This window comes from Salvelinus fontinalis, chromosome 22, assembly GCF_029448725.1.
Source record: "Salvelinus fontinalis isolate EN_2023a chromosome 22, ASM2944872v1, whole genome shotgun sequence".
Lineage (NCBI taxonomy): Eukaryota > Metazoa > Chordata > Actinopteri > Salmoniformes > Salmonidae > Salvelinus > Salvelinus fontinalis.
The window spans coordinates 38,854,865-38,866,497 of NC_074686.1; positions in this window are offsets into that span (position 1 = coordinate 38,854,865).

An 11,633-nucleotide genomic window follows, 5' to 3' on the forward strand; every position below is an offset into this window, starting at 1 on the left:
GTAGTTGTCTTCAGTCCTAACGCTAGCTAGTGTCTCCAGGCCTAACGCTAGTGTCTCCAGACCTAACGCTAGCTAGTGTATCCAGGCCTAACGCTAGTGTCTCCAGACCTAACGCTAGCTAGGCTAATCTGAGTCCCAATGGCAGTCCCTCTGTGACGTGCAAGACCAGGCATGACTGGGACTAATGGTCCGTTCACTCGCTGTAGTTTATCCTCCTGTATGGATGATGGCTCTCCTATGTGTCATTATGATAACTAGGCCTGGCCTGCCTTACTGTGGATTGGTACTCTGGAGAGAGGTAGAGATAGAGAAGAGGGTAGTGGAGGGGAGGGAAGGGGAGGGCAGAGGACAGACGCGGAGAGGAGTGGATATCTTATTGATTTTCAGCCTATTTTGTTGGTCTCTATCGCTCTCTCTTTTGTTCTCTCTCTCTCTCTCTCTCTCTCTCTCTCTCTCTCTCTCTCGCTCTCTCTTTTGTTCTCTCTCTCTCTCTCTCTCTCGCTCTCTCTCGCTCTCTCTCGCTCTCTCTCGCTCTCTCTCGCTCTCTATCGCTCTCTCTTTTGTTCTCTCTCTCTCTCTCTCTCTCTCTCTCGCTCTCTCTTTTGTTCTCTCGCTCTCTCTCGCTCTCTCTCGCTCTCTCTTTTGTTCTCTCTCTCTCTCTCTCTCTCTCTCTCTCTCTCTCTCTCTCTCTCTCTCTCTCTCTCTCTCTCTCTCTGTCTCTCTCTCTCTCGCTCTCTCTCTCGCTCTCTCTCTCTCTCTTTGTCTCTCTCTCGCTCTCTCGCTCTCTCTCGCTCTCTCTCGCTCTCTCGCTCTCTCTCGCTATCTCTCGCTCTCTCGCTCTCTCTCGCTCTCTCTCGCTCTCTCTCGCTCTCTCTCGCTCTCTCTCGCTCTCTCGCGCTCTCTCTCGCTCTCTCTCGCTCTCTCTCGCTCTCTCTCGCTCTCTCTCGCTCTCTCTATCTCTCTATCTCTCTATCTCTCGCTCTCTCTATCTCTCTATCTCTCTATCTCTCTCTCTCGCTCTCTCTCGCTCTCTCTCGCTCTCTCTCGCTCTCTCTCGCTCTCTCTCGCTCTCTCTTTTGTTCTCTCTCTCTCTCTCTCTCTCTCTCTCTCGCTCTCTCTCGCTCTCTCTCGCTCTCTCTCGCTCTCTCTTTTGTTCTCTCTCTCTCTCTCTCTTGCTCTCTCTCTCTCTCTCTCTCTCTGTCTCACAATTCAATTCAAAGGGCTTTGTTGGCATGGGAAAGATATGTTTACATTGCCAAAACAGGTGAAATAGATAAACTAAAGTGAAATAAACAATACAAAGTAACATTTATCACTACAATCACAAAAGTTCCAAAGTAATAGAGGCATTTTAAATATCATACTTTATCTATATACACAGCTATAACGATGTGCAAATAGTTAAAGTACAAAAAGAAAAATAAATAATCAAAAATATGGGTTATATTTACAATGGTGTTTGTTCTTTACTGTTTGCCCTTTTCACGTGGCAACAGGTCACACATCTGTCTGCTGTGATGTCACACTGTGGAATTTCACCCAGTAGATATGGGACTTTATCAAAATTGGATTTGTTTTCGAATTCTTGGTGGATCTGTGTAATCTCAGGGAAATGTGTGTCTCTAATATGGTCAAACATTTGACAGGAGGTTAGGAAGTGCAGCTCAGTTTCCACCTCATTTTGTGGGCAGTGAGCACATAGCTAGTCCTGGCTCTCAAGAGAAGACAGGCTATGGCAGCCTTTCTCAATTGCAAAGCTCTGCTCAATGAGTCTGTACATAGTTAAAGCTTTCCTTCATTTTGGGTCAGTCACAGTGGTCAAATATTCTGCCACTGTGTACTCTCTGTTCACGGCCAAATAGAATTCTAGTTTGCTCTGATTCTTTGTTAATTCTTTCCAATTTGTCAAATTGGGTCTAATTGTATTGCTGTTTGTGTTTGTGAATGGAGCCCAATGACCAGCTTTCAACATTGAAGGTTTAACGGCTCTTTTCTGGATTTTGATAATTCTAATTATCAAAATCCCCACAGCCCTGTGGAAAGAAATGCCCTGCCAAATTGAGAAAAACCTTTTTTGCAATCAACAACGGATGAGAAGACTTTGCCTTTGCTTTTGTTTGTTTGTTTGTCAATTAGTGTGTGCAGGGTGAATACGTGGTCTGTCAAATGTCTTTTTGGTAAAAAGCCAATTTGACATTTGAAATGTACAAGTCTACTGTTTAAACTTCTTCGAGATCGGTGTCCCTTCCACGGGACGGTTGAGCTAACGTAGGCTAATGCGATTAGCATGAGATTGTAAGTAACAAGAACATTTCCCAGGACATAGACATATCTGATATTGGCAGAAAGCTTAAATTCTTGTTAATGCAGATAATGCAAAGGATTTTCACAAGGTTGCTGTTGACGCACATCCCACGGTAGTTAATGGGGTCAAAGTTGTCTTTACTTTTGTGGATTGGGGGGATCGGTCCATGGCTCCAAATATTGGGGAAGATTCCAGAGCTGAGGATGATCTTAAAAAGTTTAATTATAACCAATTGGAATTTGTGGTCAGTAAATTTTATAATTTAATTGAGAATACCATCATCTCTCTCTCTCTCCCTCTCTCTCTCTCCCTATCTCTCTCTCCCTCTCTCTCTCTTTCCCTCTCTCTCTCCCTCCCTCCCTCCCTCCCTCCCTCCCTCCCTCCCTCCCTCCCTCCCTCTCTACCTCTCTCTCTCTCTCGATCTCTCGCTCTCTCGCTCTCTCGCTCCCTTGCTCTCTCTCTCGCTCCCTTGCTCTCTCGCTCTCTCTCTCCCTGTCTCTCTCACTTGCTCTCCCCCTCCCTCTCTCTTTCCCTCTCTCTCTCTCCCTCTCTCTCTCGCTCTCGCTCTCTCGCTCTCTCTCTCTCTCCCTCTCTCTCTCGCTCTCTCTCTCTCTCCCTCGCTCTCTCTCTCCCTGTCTCTCTCTCTCACTCTCGTACTCCCTGTCTCTCTCTCTCTCTCTCTCTCGTTCCCTCTCTCTCTCTCTTTCCCTCTCTCTCTCTCTCTTTCTCCCTCTCTCTCTCTCTCTTTCTCTCTCTCTCTTTCTCCCTCTCTCTCTTTCTCCCTCTCTCTCTCTCTCTCGCTCTCTCTCTCTCTCTCTCTCTCTCTCTCTCTCTCTCTCTCTCTCTCTCTCTCTCTCTCTCTCTCTCTCTCTCTCTCTCTCTCTCTCTCTCTCTCTCTCTCTCTCTCTCTCTCTCTCACACACATCCATATGTCCCTGGGGCTTGGACTGGGCTGTTTTACATTCTGTGGTGTGTGTGAGTGTGGTGGAGTGCAGCACGGTGTTACCGATTGGGTGTCTTCCAGATAGACTGCCGCCATGACGACGGTGACAGGTCTGAGGTAAACAACCACAGACACACACACACACACACACACACTCAAGCATCTCCCCGTCTCCATCACCCCATCACCTGACACACACAGAAGAAGAGAAAGTAGAAAACAGGAAGACAGAGGGGTTGAAAGGTCGGACAGGAGAGTGACAATCACCAAGCCAGTCTGAATATCTCATAAACACTTTAGAGTCTTAACTTTATTTCCTACTCTCAGTTCGCTACTGTTTCCTATCACCATATTAGGTGGGGCAGGAGGAGGCGTGGTTAAGGAATGTTTTCAATACTGTTTCCTATCACCATATTAGGTGGGGCAGGAGGAGGCGTGGTTAAGGACTGTTTCTTATCACCATATTAGGTGGGGCAGGAGGAGGCGTGGATAAGGAATGTTTTCTCTACTGTTTCCTATCACCATATTAGGTGGGGCAGGAGGAGGTGTGTTTAAGGAATGGTTCCACTACTGTTTCCTATCACCATATTAGGTGGGGCAGGAGGAGGCGTGGATAAGGAATGTTTCCTATCACCATATTAGGTGGGGCAGGAGGAGGCGTGGTTAAGGAATGTTTTAGTACTGTTTCCTATCACCATATTAGGTGGGGCAGGAGGAGGCGTGGTTAAGGAATGTTTCCACTACTGTTTCCTATCACCATATTAGGTGGAGCAGGAGGAGGCGTGGTTAAGGAATGTTTTAGTACTGTTTCCTATCACCATATTAGGTGGGGCAGGAGGAGGCGTGGATAAGGAATGTTTCCTATCACCATATTAGGTGGGGCAGGAGGAGGCGTGGTTAAGGAATGTTTTAGTACTGTTTCCTATCACCATATTAGGTGGAGCAGGAGGAGGCGTGGTTAAGTAATGTTTCCACTACTGTTTCCTATCACCATATTAGGTGGAGCAGGAGGAGGCGTGGTTAAGTAATGTTTCCACTACTGTTTCCTATCACCATATTAGGTGGGGCAGAAGGAGGCGTGGATAAGGAATGTTTCCTATCACCATATTAGGTGGAGCAGGAGGAGGCGTGGTTAAGGAATGTTTTCTCTACTGTTTCCTATCACCATATTAGGTGGGGCAGGAGGAGGCGTGGTTAAGGAATGTTTTCTCTACTGTTTCCTATCACCATATTAGGTGGGGCAGGAGGAGGCGTGGTTAAGGAATGTTTTCTCTACTGTTTCCTATCACCATATTAGGTGGGGCAGGAGGAGGCGTGGTTAAGGAATGTTTTCTCTACTGTTTCCTATCACCATATTAGGTGGGGCAGGAGGAGGCGTGGTTAAGGAATGTTTTAGTACTGTTTCCTATCTCCATATTAGGTGGGGCAGGAGGAGGCGTGGTTAAGGAATGTTTTAGTACTGTTTCCTATCACCATATTAGGTGGGGCAGGAGGAGGCGTGGTTAAGGAATGTTTTCTCTACTGTTTCCTATCACCATATTAGGTGGGGCAGGAGGAGGCGTGGTTAAGGAATGTTTTCTCTACTGTTTCCTATCACCATATTAGGTGGGGCAGAAGGAGGCGTGGATAAGGAATGTTTCCTATCACCATATTAGGTGGGGCAGGAGGAGGCGTGGTTAAGGAATGTTTTAGTACTGTTTCCTATCACCATATTAGGTATTAACTAGGCAAGTCAGTTAAGAACAAATTCTTATTTACACTTTTGACCTACACCGGCCAAACCCAGACGACGCTGGGCCAATTGTCCGTCGCCGAATGGGGCTCCCAATCACAGTCGGATGTGATACAGCCTGGATTCGAATCAGGGGCTGTAGTGACGCCTCTTCCACTGAGATGCAAGATCGCTGCACGACTCGGGAGCCTTCTGTTCAGCTCAGGTTAGGGTTAACCCTAAACCTAAGCCATACCCATAACCCTAACCTAACCCTAACCCCTGACCCCTAAAACTAACCCCTAAACCTAACTCTAACCCCTAACCATAACCCCTAACCCTAACCCATCCTTCTCTCATCACTCTCTCCAGAGAGCAAATTAAACACCTTTCTGTCTTTCTCTCTCCCAACACCCTCCCTTTCTTATCCCTGGCAGCCATTTTGATCTCCTCTCTCTATCTGGGATGTCTTCACTGTGGCCAGTAAGTCAGTCTGTGGCCAGTGTAGAAGATGCATAACAAAATGCACACAGGCCAGGGTACTACACAGCCCTGAAGCCAGAACAGGCCTGTCTACGCTGTTATAGAGAGGGAGATGGATATGAGGCCCTGGGGACAGAACAGGCCTGTCTATTCTGTTATAGAGAGAGAGATGAATATGGCTATATATCAAAGGCCCAGCAGGAAGTGTGCATGTGTGTCTGTGCGTGTTTGCGTAGTTGTCTGTCTGTGTGTGTGTGTGTGCATCTGCGTGTGTCTTTTGCACCTTTGTGTGTGTGTGTGTGTCTTTTGCACCTTTGTGTGTGTGTGTGTGTGTGTGTGTGTGTGTGTGTGTGTGTGTGTGTGTGTGTGTGTGTGTGTGTGTGTGTGTGTGTGTGGCCACTGAGACCTATCTGGCCATCTATCAGAGCTTAACAGTCCAGTCCAGAGCCCATCAGTCTCCTCTGCTCCCTCAGCCAAGGCTGACACTCAAGGTGTCTGTATGACTTTATATTCCTCTCTGGACGCTACAGGAGGACTGGTGTTGCTGGCTGCCAGGCCTAGGACTGTAGGTGTGTGTTTAAAAAAAAAAAAAAAAGGTGTTTCTGTGAATTTATGTTCTTTTTTTGCAGCCTGTACTTTTCGAACATAAGCAATCGTTAAAATGTAAAACAGGTTCTATCAGCCAATTAAAGTCATCGATTTTACTTGCACTCGACAGAACGCTAAATTGTAGCTTGTCCCATCAGATAACATGGCAGACGTTAGCTCTATGCTAACCTCACCTGGTGGCACGGATTATATCCTGGCACAAGTTCTGCTTCAGCCAATTTAAAAATCATCGACGTGGTTGGATGTGTACCAACATTTGTTCATGGGAAGCGTTCTCAACATACCTCCGTCCAACGGGACATTCTGACCATCATAGTAACTAATCACGTGAATTTGAATGACCGGTTCAACTGCTCTCTGTAAGCCACGTAGTTGTAGCATATACCAGGTGTATTCTTCAAAGATGTCAGGGAACTTTGTTATATGGGACACCCTACGAAGGGATGAGATATAACATGTACCACCAGACACAATGCTGATAAGTACAGTATCTATACCGGCTGTGACGGACAACAGAAGATGAAAGACCAGCATAATAGTTGTACATTGTTATATATTAGCAGAACACTGCTTCTACAGTACGATGTGAAGGATGGTTTATTCTACATGGAACTGGTACACTTGATAGTTATCAAAAAAACACTTTGTTTAGAATATCTACAGACGTTCAGCACTGGCACTGGTCTCATCTTCCTCCTGGAGGAAGCCAGGTCAGTAGCTACACAGCGGTATGAGAGGAGGGCCATCTTACTGCATCTCACATCTGAGTGTATTTTTTAAGAATCTGCCTGCGGGACACATGGGTTGAGGTAAACTGTCTTATCCAGGATGGTTTGCCATGCACTCAACCCCTGCTGCCATCCGGCTGCCACCCGGCTGCCACTCGGCTGCCACCCTGCTGCCACCCACCTGCCACACGGCTGCCACCCGACTGCCACCCGACTACCATCCACCCGACTGACACCCGCCTCCCACCCACCCGCCACCCGACTGCCATCCGACTACCATCCACCCGACTGCCACCCGCCTGCCACCCGACTGCCATCCGACTACCATCCACCCGACTGCCACCCACCTGCCACCCACCTGCCACCCGACTGCCATCCGACTGCCACCCGACTGCCACCCGACTACCATCCACCTGCCACCCGACTGCCACCCGATTGCCACCCGATTGCCACCCGACTGCCATCCGACTGCCACCTGTCCATAACCTGTAAAACACCACAACAGATGGAAGAGACTTCATCACCCACTGGAGACTTGAAGAAAGAACCTCTCCCAGAGAGCTGTACATGTCAGTGTGTTAGACAGAACCTCACCCAGAGAGCTGTACATGTCAGTGTGTTAGACAGAACCTCACCCAGAGAGCTGTTCATGTCAGTGTGTTAGACAGAACCTCACCCAGAGAGCTGTACATGTCAGTGTGGTTAGACAGAACCTCACCCAGAGAGCTGTACATGTCAGTGTGGTTAGACAGACAGAACCTCACCCAGAGAGCTGTACATGTCAGTGTGTCAGACAGACAGAACCTCACCCAGAGAGCTGTACATGTCAGTGTGTTAGACAGACAGAACCTCACCCAGAGAGCTGTACATGTCAGTGTGGTTAGACAGACAGAACCTCACCCAGAGAGCTGTACATGTCAGTGTGTTAGACAGAACCTGACCCAGAGAGCTGTACATGTCAGTGTGGTTAGACAGAACCTCTCCCAGAGAGCTGTACATGTCAGTGTGTTAGACAGAACCTCACCCAGAGAGCTGTACATGTCAGTGTGTTAGACAGAACCTCACCCAGAGAGCTGTACATGTCAGTGTGTTAGACAGAACCTCACCCAGAGAGCTGTACATGTCAGTATGTCAGACAGAACCTCACCCAGAGAGCTGTACATGTCAGTGTGTTAGACAGAACCTCACCCAGAGAGCTGTACATGTCAGTGTGTTAGACAGAACCTCACCCAGAGAGCTGTACATGTCAGTGTGTTAGACAGAACCTGACCCAGAGAGCTGTACATGTCAGTGTGGTTAGACAGAACCTCTCCCAGAGAGCTGTACATGTCAGTGTGTTAGACAGAACCTCACCCAGAGAGCTGTACATGTCAGTGTGTTAGACAGAACCTCACCCAGAGAGCTGTACATGTCAGTGTGTTAGACAGAACCTCACCCAGAGAGCTGTACATGTCAGTGTGTTAGACAGAACCTGACCCAGAGAGCTGTACATGTCAGTGTGTTAGACAGAATCTCACCCAGAGAGCTGTACATGTCAGTGTGGTTAGACAGAACCTCACCCAGAGAGCTGTACATGTCAGTGTGGTTAGACAGAACCTCACCCAGAGAGCTGTACATGTCAGTGTGTCAGACAGACAGAACCTCTCCCAGAGAGCTGTACATGTCAGTGTGTTAGACAGAACCTCTCCCAGAGAGCTGTACATGTCAGTGTGTCAGACAGAACCTCAACCAGAGAGCTGTACATGTCAGTGTGTTAGACAGACAGAACCTCACCCAGAGAGCTGTACATGTCAGTGTGGTTAGACAGAACCTCACCCAGAGTGCTGTACATGTCTGTGTGGTTAGACAGACAGAACCTCACCCAGAGAGCTGTACATGTCAGTGTGGTTAGACAGACAGAACCTCACCCAGAGAGCTGTACATGTCAGTGTGGTTAGACAGAACCTCACCCAGAGAGCTGTACATGTCAGTGTGTTAGACAGAACCTCACCCAGAGAGCTGTACATGTCCGTGTGGTTAGACAGACAGAACCTCACCCAGAGAGCTGTACATGTCAGTGTGTTAGACAGACAGAACCTCACCCAGAGAGCTGTACATGTCAGTGTGTTAGACAGACAGAACCTCACCCAGAGAGCTGTACATGTCAGTGTGTTAGACAGACAGAACCTCACCCAGAGAGCTATACATGTCAGTGTGTTAGACAGAACCTCACCCAGAGAGCTGTACATGTCAGTGTGGTTAGACAGAACCTCACCCAGAGAGCTGTACATGTCAGTGTGTTAGACAGAACCTCACCCAGAGAGCTGTACATGTCAGTGTGGTTAGACAGAACCTCACCCAGAGAGCTGTACATGTCAGTGTGGTTAGACAGAACCTCACCCAGAGAGCTGTACATGTCAGTGTGGTTAGACAGAACCTCACCCAGAGAGCTGTACATGTCAGTGTGGTTAGACAGAACCTCACCCAGAGAGCTGTACATGTCAGTGTGTTAGACAGAACCTCACCCAGAGAGCTGTACATGTCAGTGTGGTTAGACAGAACCTCACCCAGAGAGCTGTACATGTCAGTGTGGTTAGACAGACAGAACCTCACCCAGAGAGCTGTACATGTCAGTGGTGTTAGACAGAACCTCACCCAGAGAGCTGTTCATGTCAGTGTGGTTAGACAGAACGTCTCCCAGAGAGCTGTACATGTCAGTGTGTTAGACAGAACCTCACCCAGAGAGCTGTACATGTCAGTGTGTTAGACAGACAGAACCTCACCCAGAGAGCTGTACATGTCAGTGTGTTAGACAGAACCTCACCCAGAGAGCTGTACATGTCAGTGTGTTAGACAGACAGAACCTCACCCAGAGAGCTGTACATGTCAGTGTGTTAGACAGAACCTCACCCAGAGAGCTGTACATGTCAGTGTGTTAGACAGAACCTCACCCAGAGAGCTGTACATGTCAGTGTGTCAGACAGACAGAACCTCACCCAGAGAGCTGTACATGTCAGTGTGTTAGACAGACAGAACCTCACCCAGAGAGCTGTACATGTCAGTGTGTTAGACAGAACCTCACCCAGAGAGCTGTACATATCAGTGTGTTAGACAGAACCTCACCCAGAGAGCTGTACATGTCAGTGTGGTTAGACAGAACCTCACCCAGAGAGCTGTACATGTCAGTGTGGTTAGACAGACAGAACCTCACCCAGAGAGCTGTACATGTCAGTGGTGTTAGACAGAACCTCACCCAGAGAGCTGTTCATGTCAGTGTGGTTAGACAGAACGTCTCCCAGAGAGCTGTACATGTCAGTGTGTTAGACAGAACCTCACCCAGAGAGCTGTACATGTCAGTGTGTTAGACAGACAGAACCTCACCCAGAGAGCTGTACATGTCAGTGTGTTAGACAGAACCTCACCCAGAGAGCTGTACATGTCAGTGTGTTAGACAGACAGAACCTCACCCAGAGAGCTGTACATGTCAGTGTGTTAGACAGAACCTCACCCAGAGAGCTGTACATGTCAGTGTGGTTAGACAGAACCTCACCCAGAGAGCTGTACATGTCAGTATGGTTAGACAGAACCTCACCCAGAGAGCTGTACATGGCAGTGTGTTAGACAGAACCTCTCCCAGAGAGCTGTACATGTCAGTGTGTTAGACAGAATCTCACCCAGAGAGCTGTACATGTCAGTGTGGTTAGACAGAACCTCACCCAGAGAGCTGTACATGTCAGTGTGGTTAGACAGAACCTCACCCAGAGAGCTGTACATGTCAGTGTGTCAGACAGACAGAACCTCTCCCAGAGAGCTGTACATGGCAGTGTGTTAGACAGAACCTCTCCCAGAGAGCTGTACATGTCAGTGTGTTAGACAGAATCTCACCCAGAGAGCTCTACATGTCAGTGTGGTTAGACAGAACCTCACCCAGAGAGCTGTACATGTCAGTGTGTCAGACAGAACCTCAACCAGAGAGCTGTACATGTCAGTGTGTTAGACAGACAGAACCTCACCCAGAGAGCTGTACATGTCAGTGTGGTTAGACAGAACCTCACCCAGAGTGCTGTACATGTCTGTGTGGTTAGACAGACAGAACCTCACCCAGAGAGCTGTACATGTCAGTGTGGTTAGACAGACAGAACCTCACTCAGAGAGCTGTACATGTCAGTGTGGTTAGACAGAACCTCACCCAGAGAGCTGTACATGTCAGTGTGTTAGACAGAACCTCACCCAGAGAGCTGTACATGTCAGTGTGTTAGACAGACAGAACCTCACCCAGAGAGCTGTACATGTCAGTGTGTTAGACAGACAGAACCTCACCCAGAGAGCTGTACATGTCAGTGTGTTAGACAGACAGAACCTCACCCAGAGAGCTGTACATGTCAGTGTGTTAGACAGAACCTCACCCAGAGAGCTGTACATGTCAGTGTGGTTAGACAGAACCTCACCCAGAGAGCTGTACATGTCAGTGTGTTAGACAGAACCTCACCCAGAGAGCTGTACATGTCAGTGTGGTTAGACAGAACCTCACCCAGAGAGCTGTACATGTCAGTGTGGTTAGACAGAACCTCACCCAGAGAGCTGTACATGTCAGTGTGGTTAGACAGAACCTCACCCAGAGAGCTGTACATGTCAGTGTGGTTAGACAGAACCTCACCCAGAGAGCTGTACATGTCAGTGTGTTAGACAGAACCTCACCCAGAGAGCTGTACATGTCAGTGTGGTTAGACAGAACCTCACCCAGAGAGCTGTACATGTCAGTGTGGTTAGACAGACAGAACCTCACCCAGAGAGCTGTACATGTCAGTGGTGTTAGACAGAACCTCACCCAGAGAGCTGTTCATGTCAGTGTGGTTAGACAGAACGTCTCCCAGA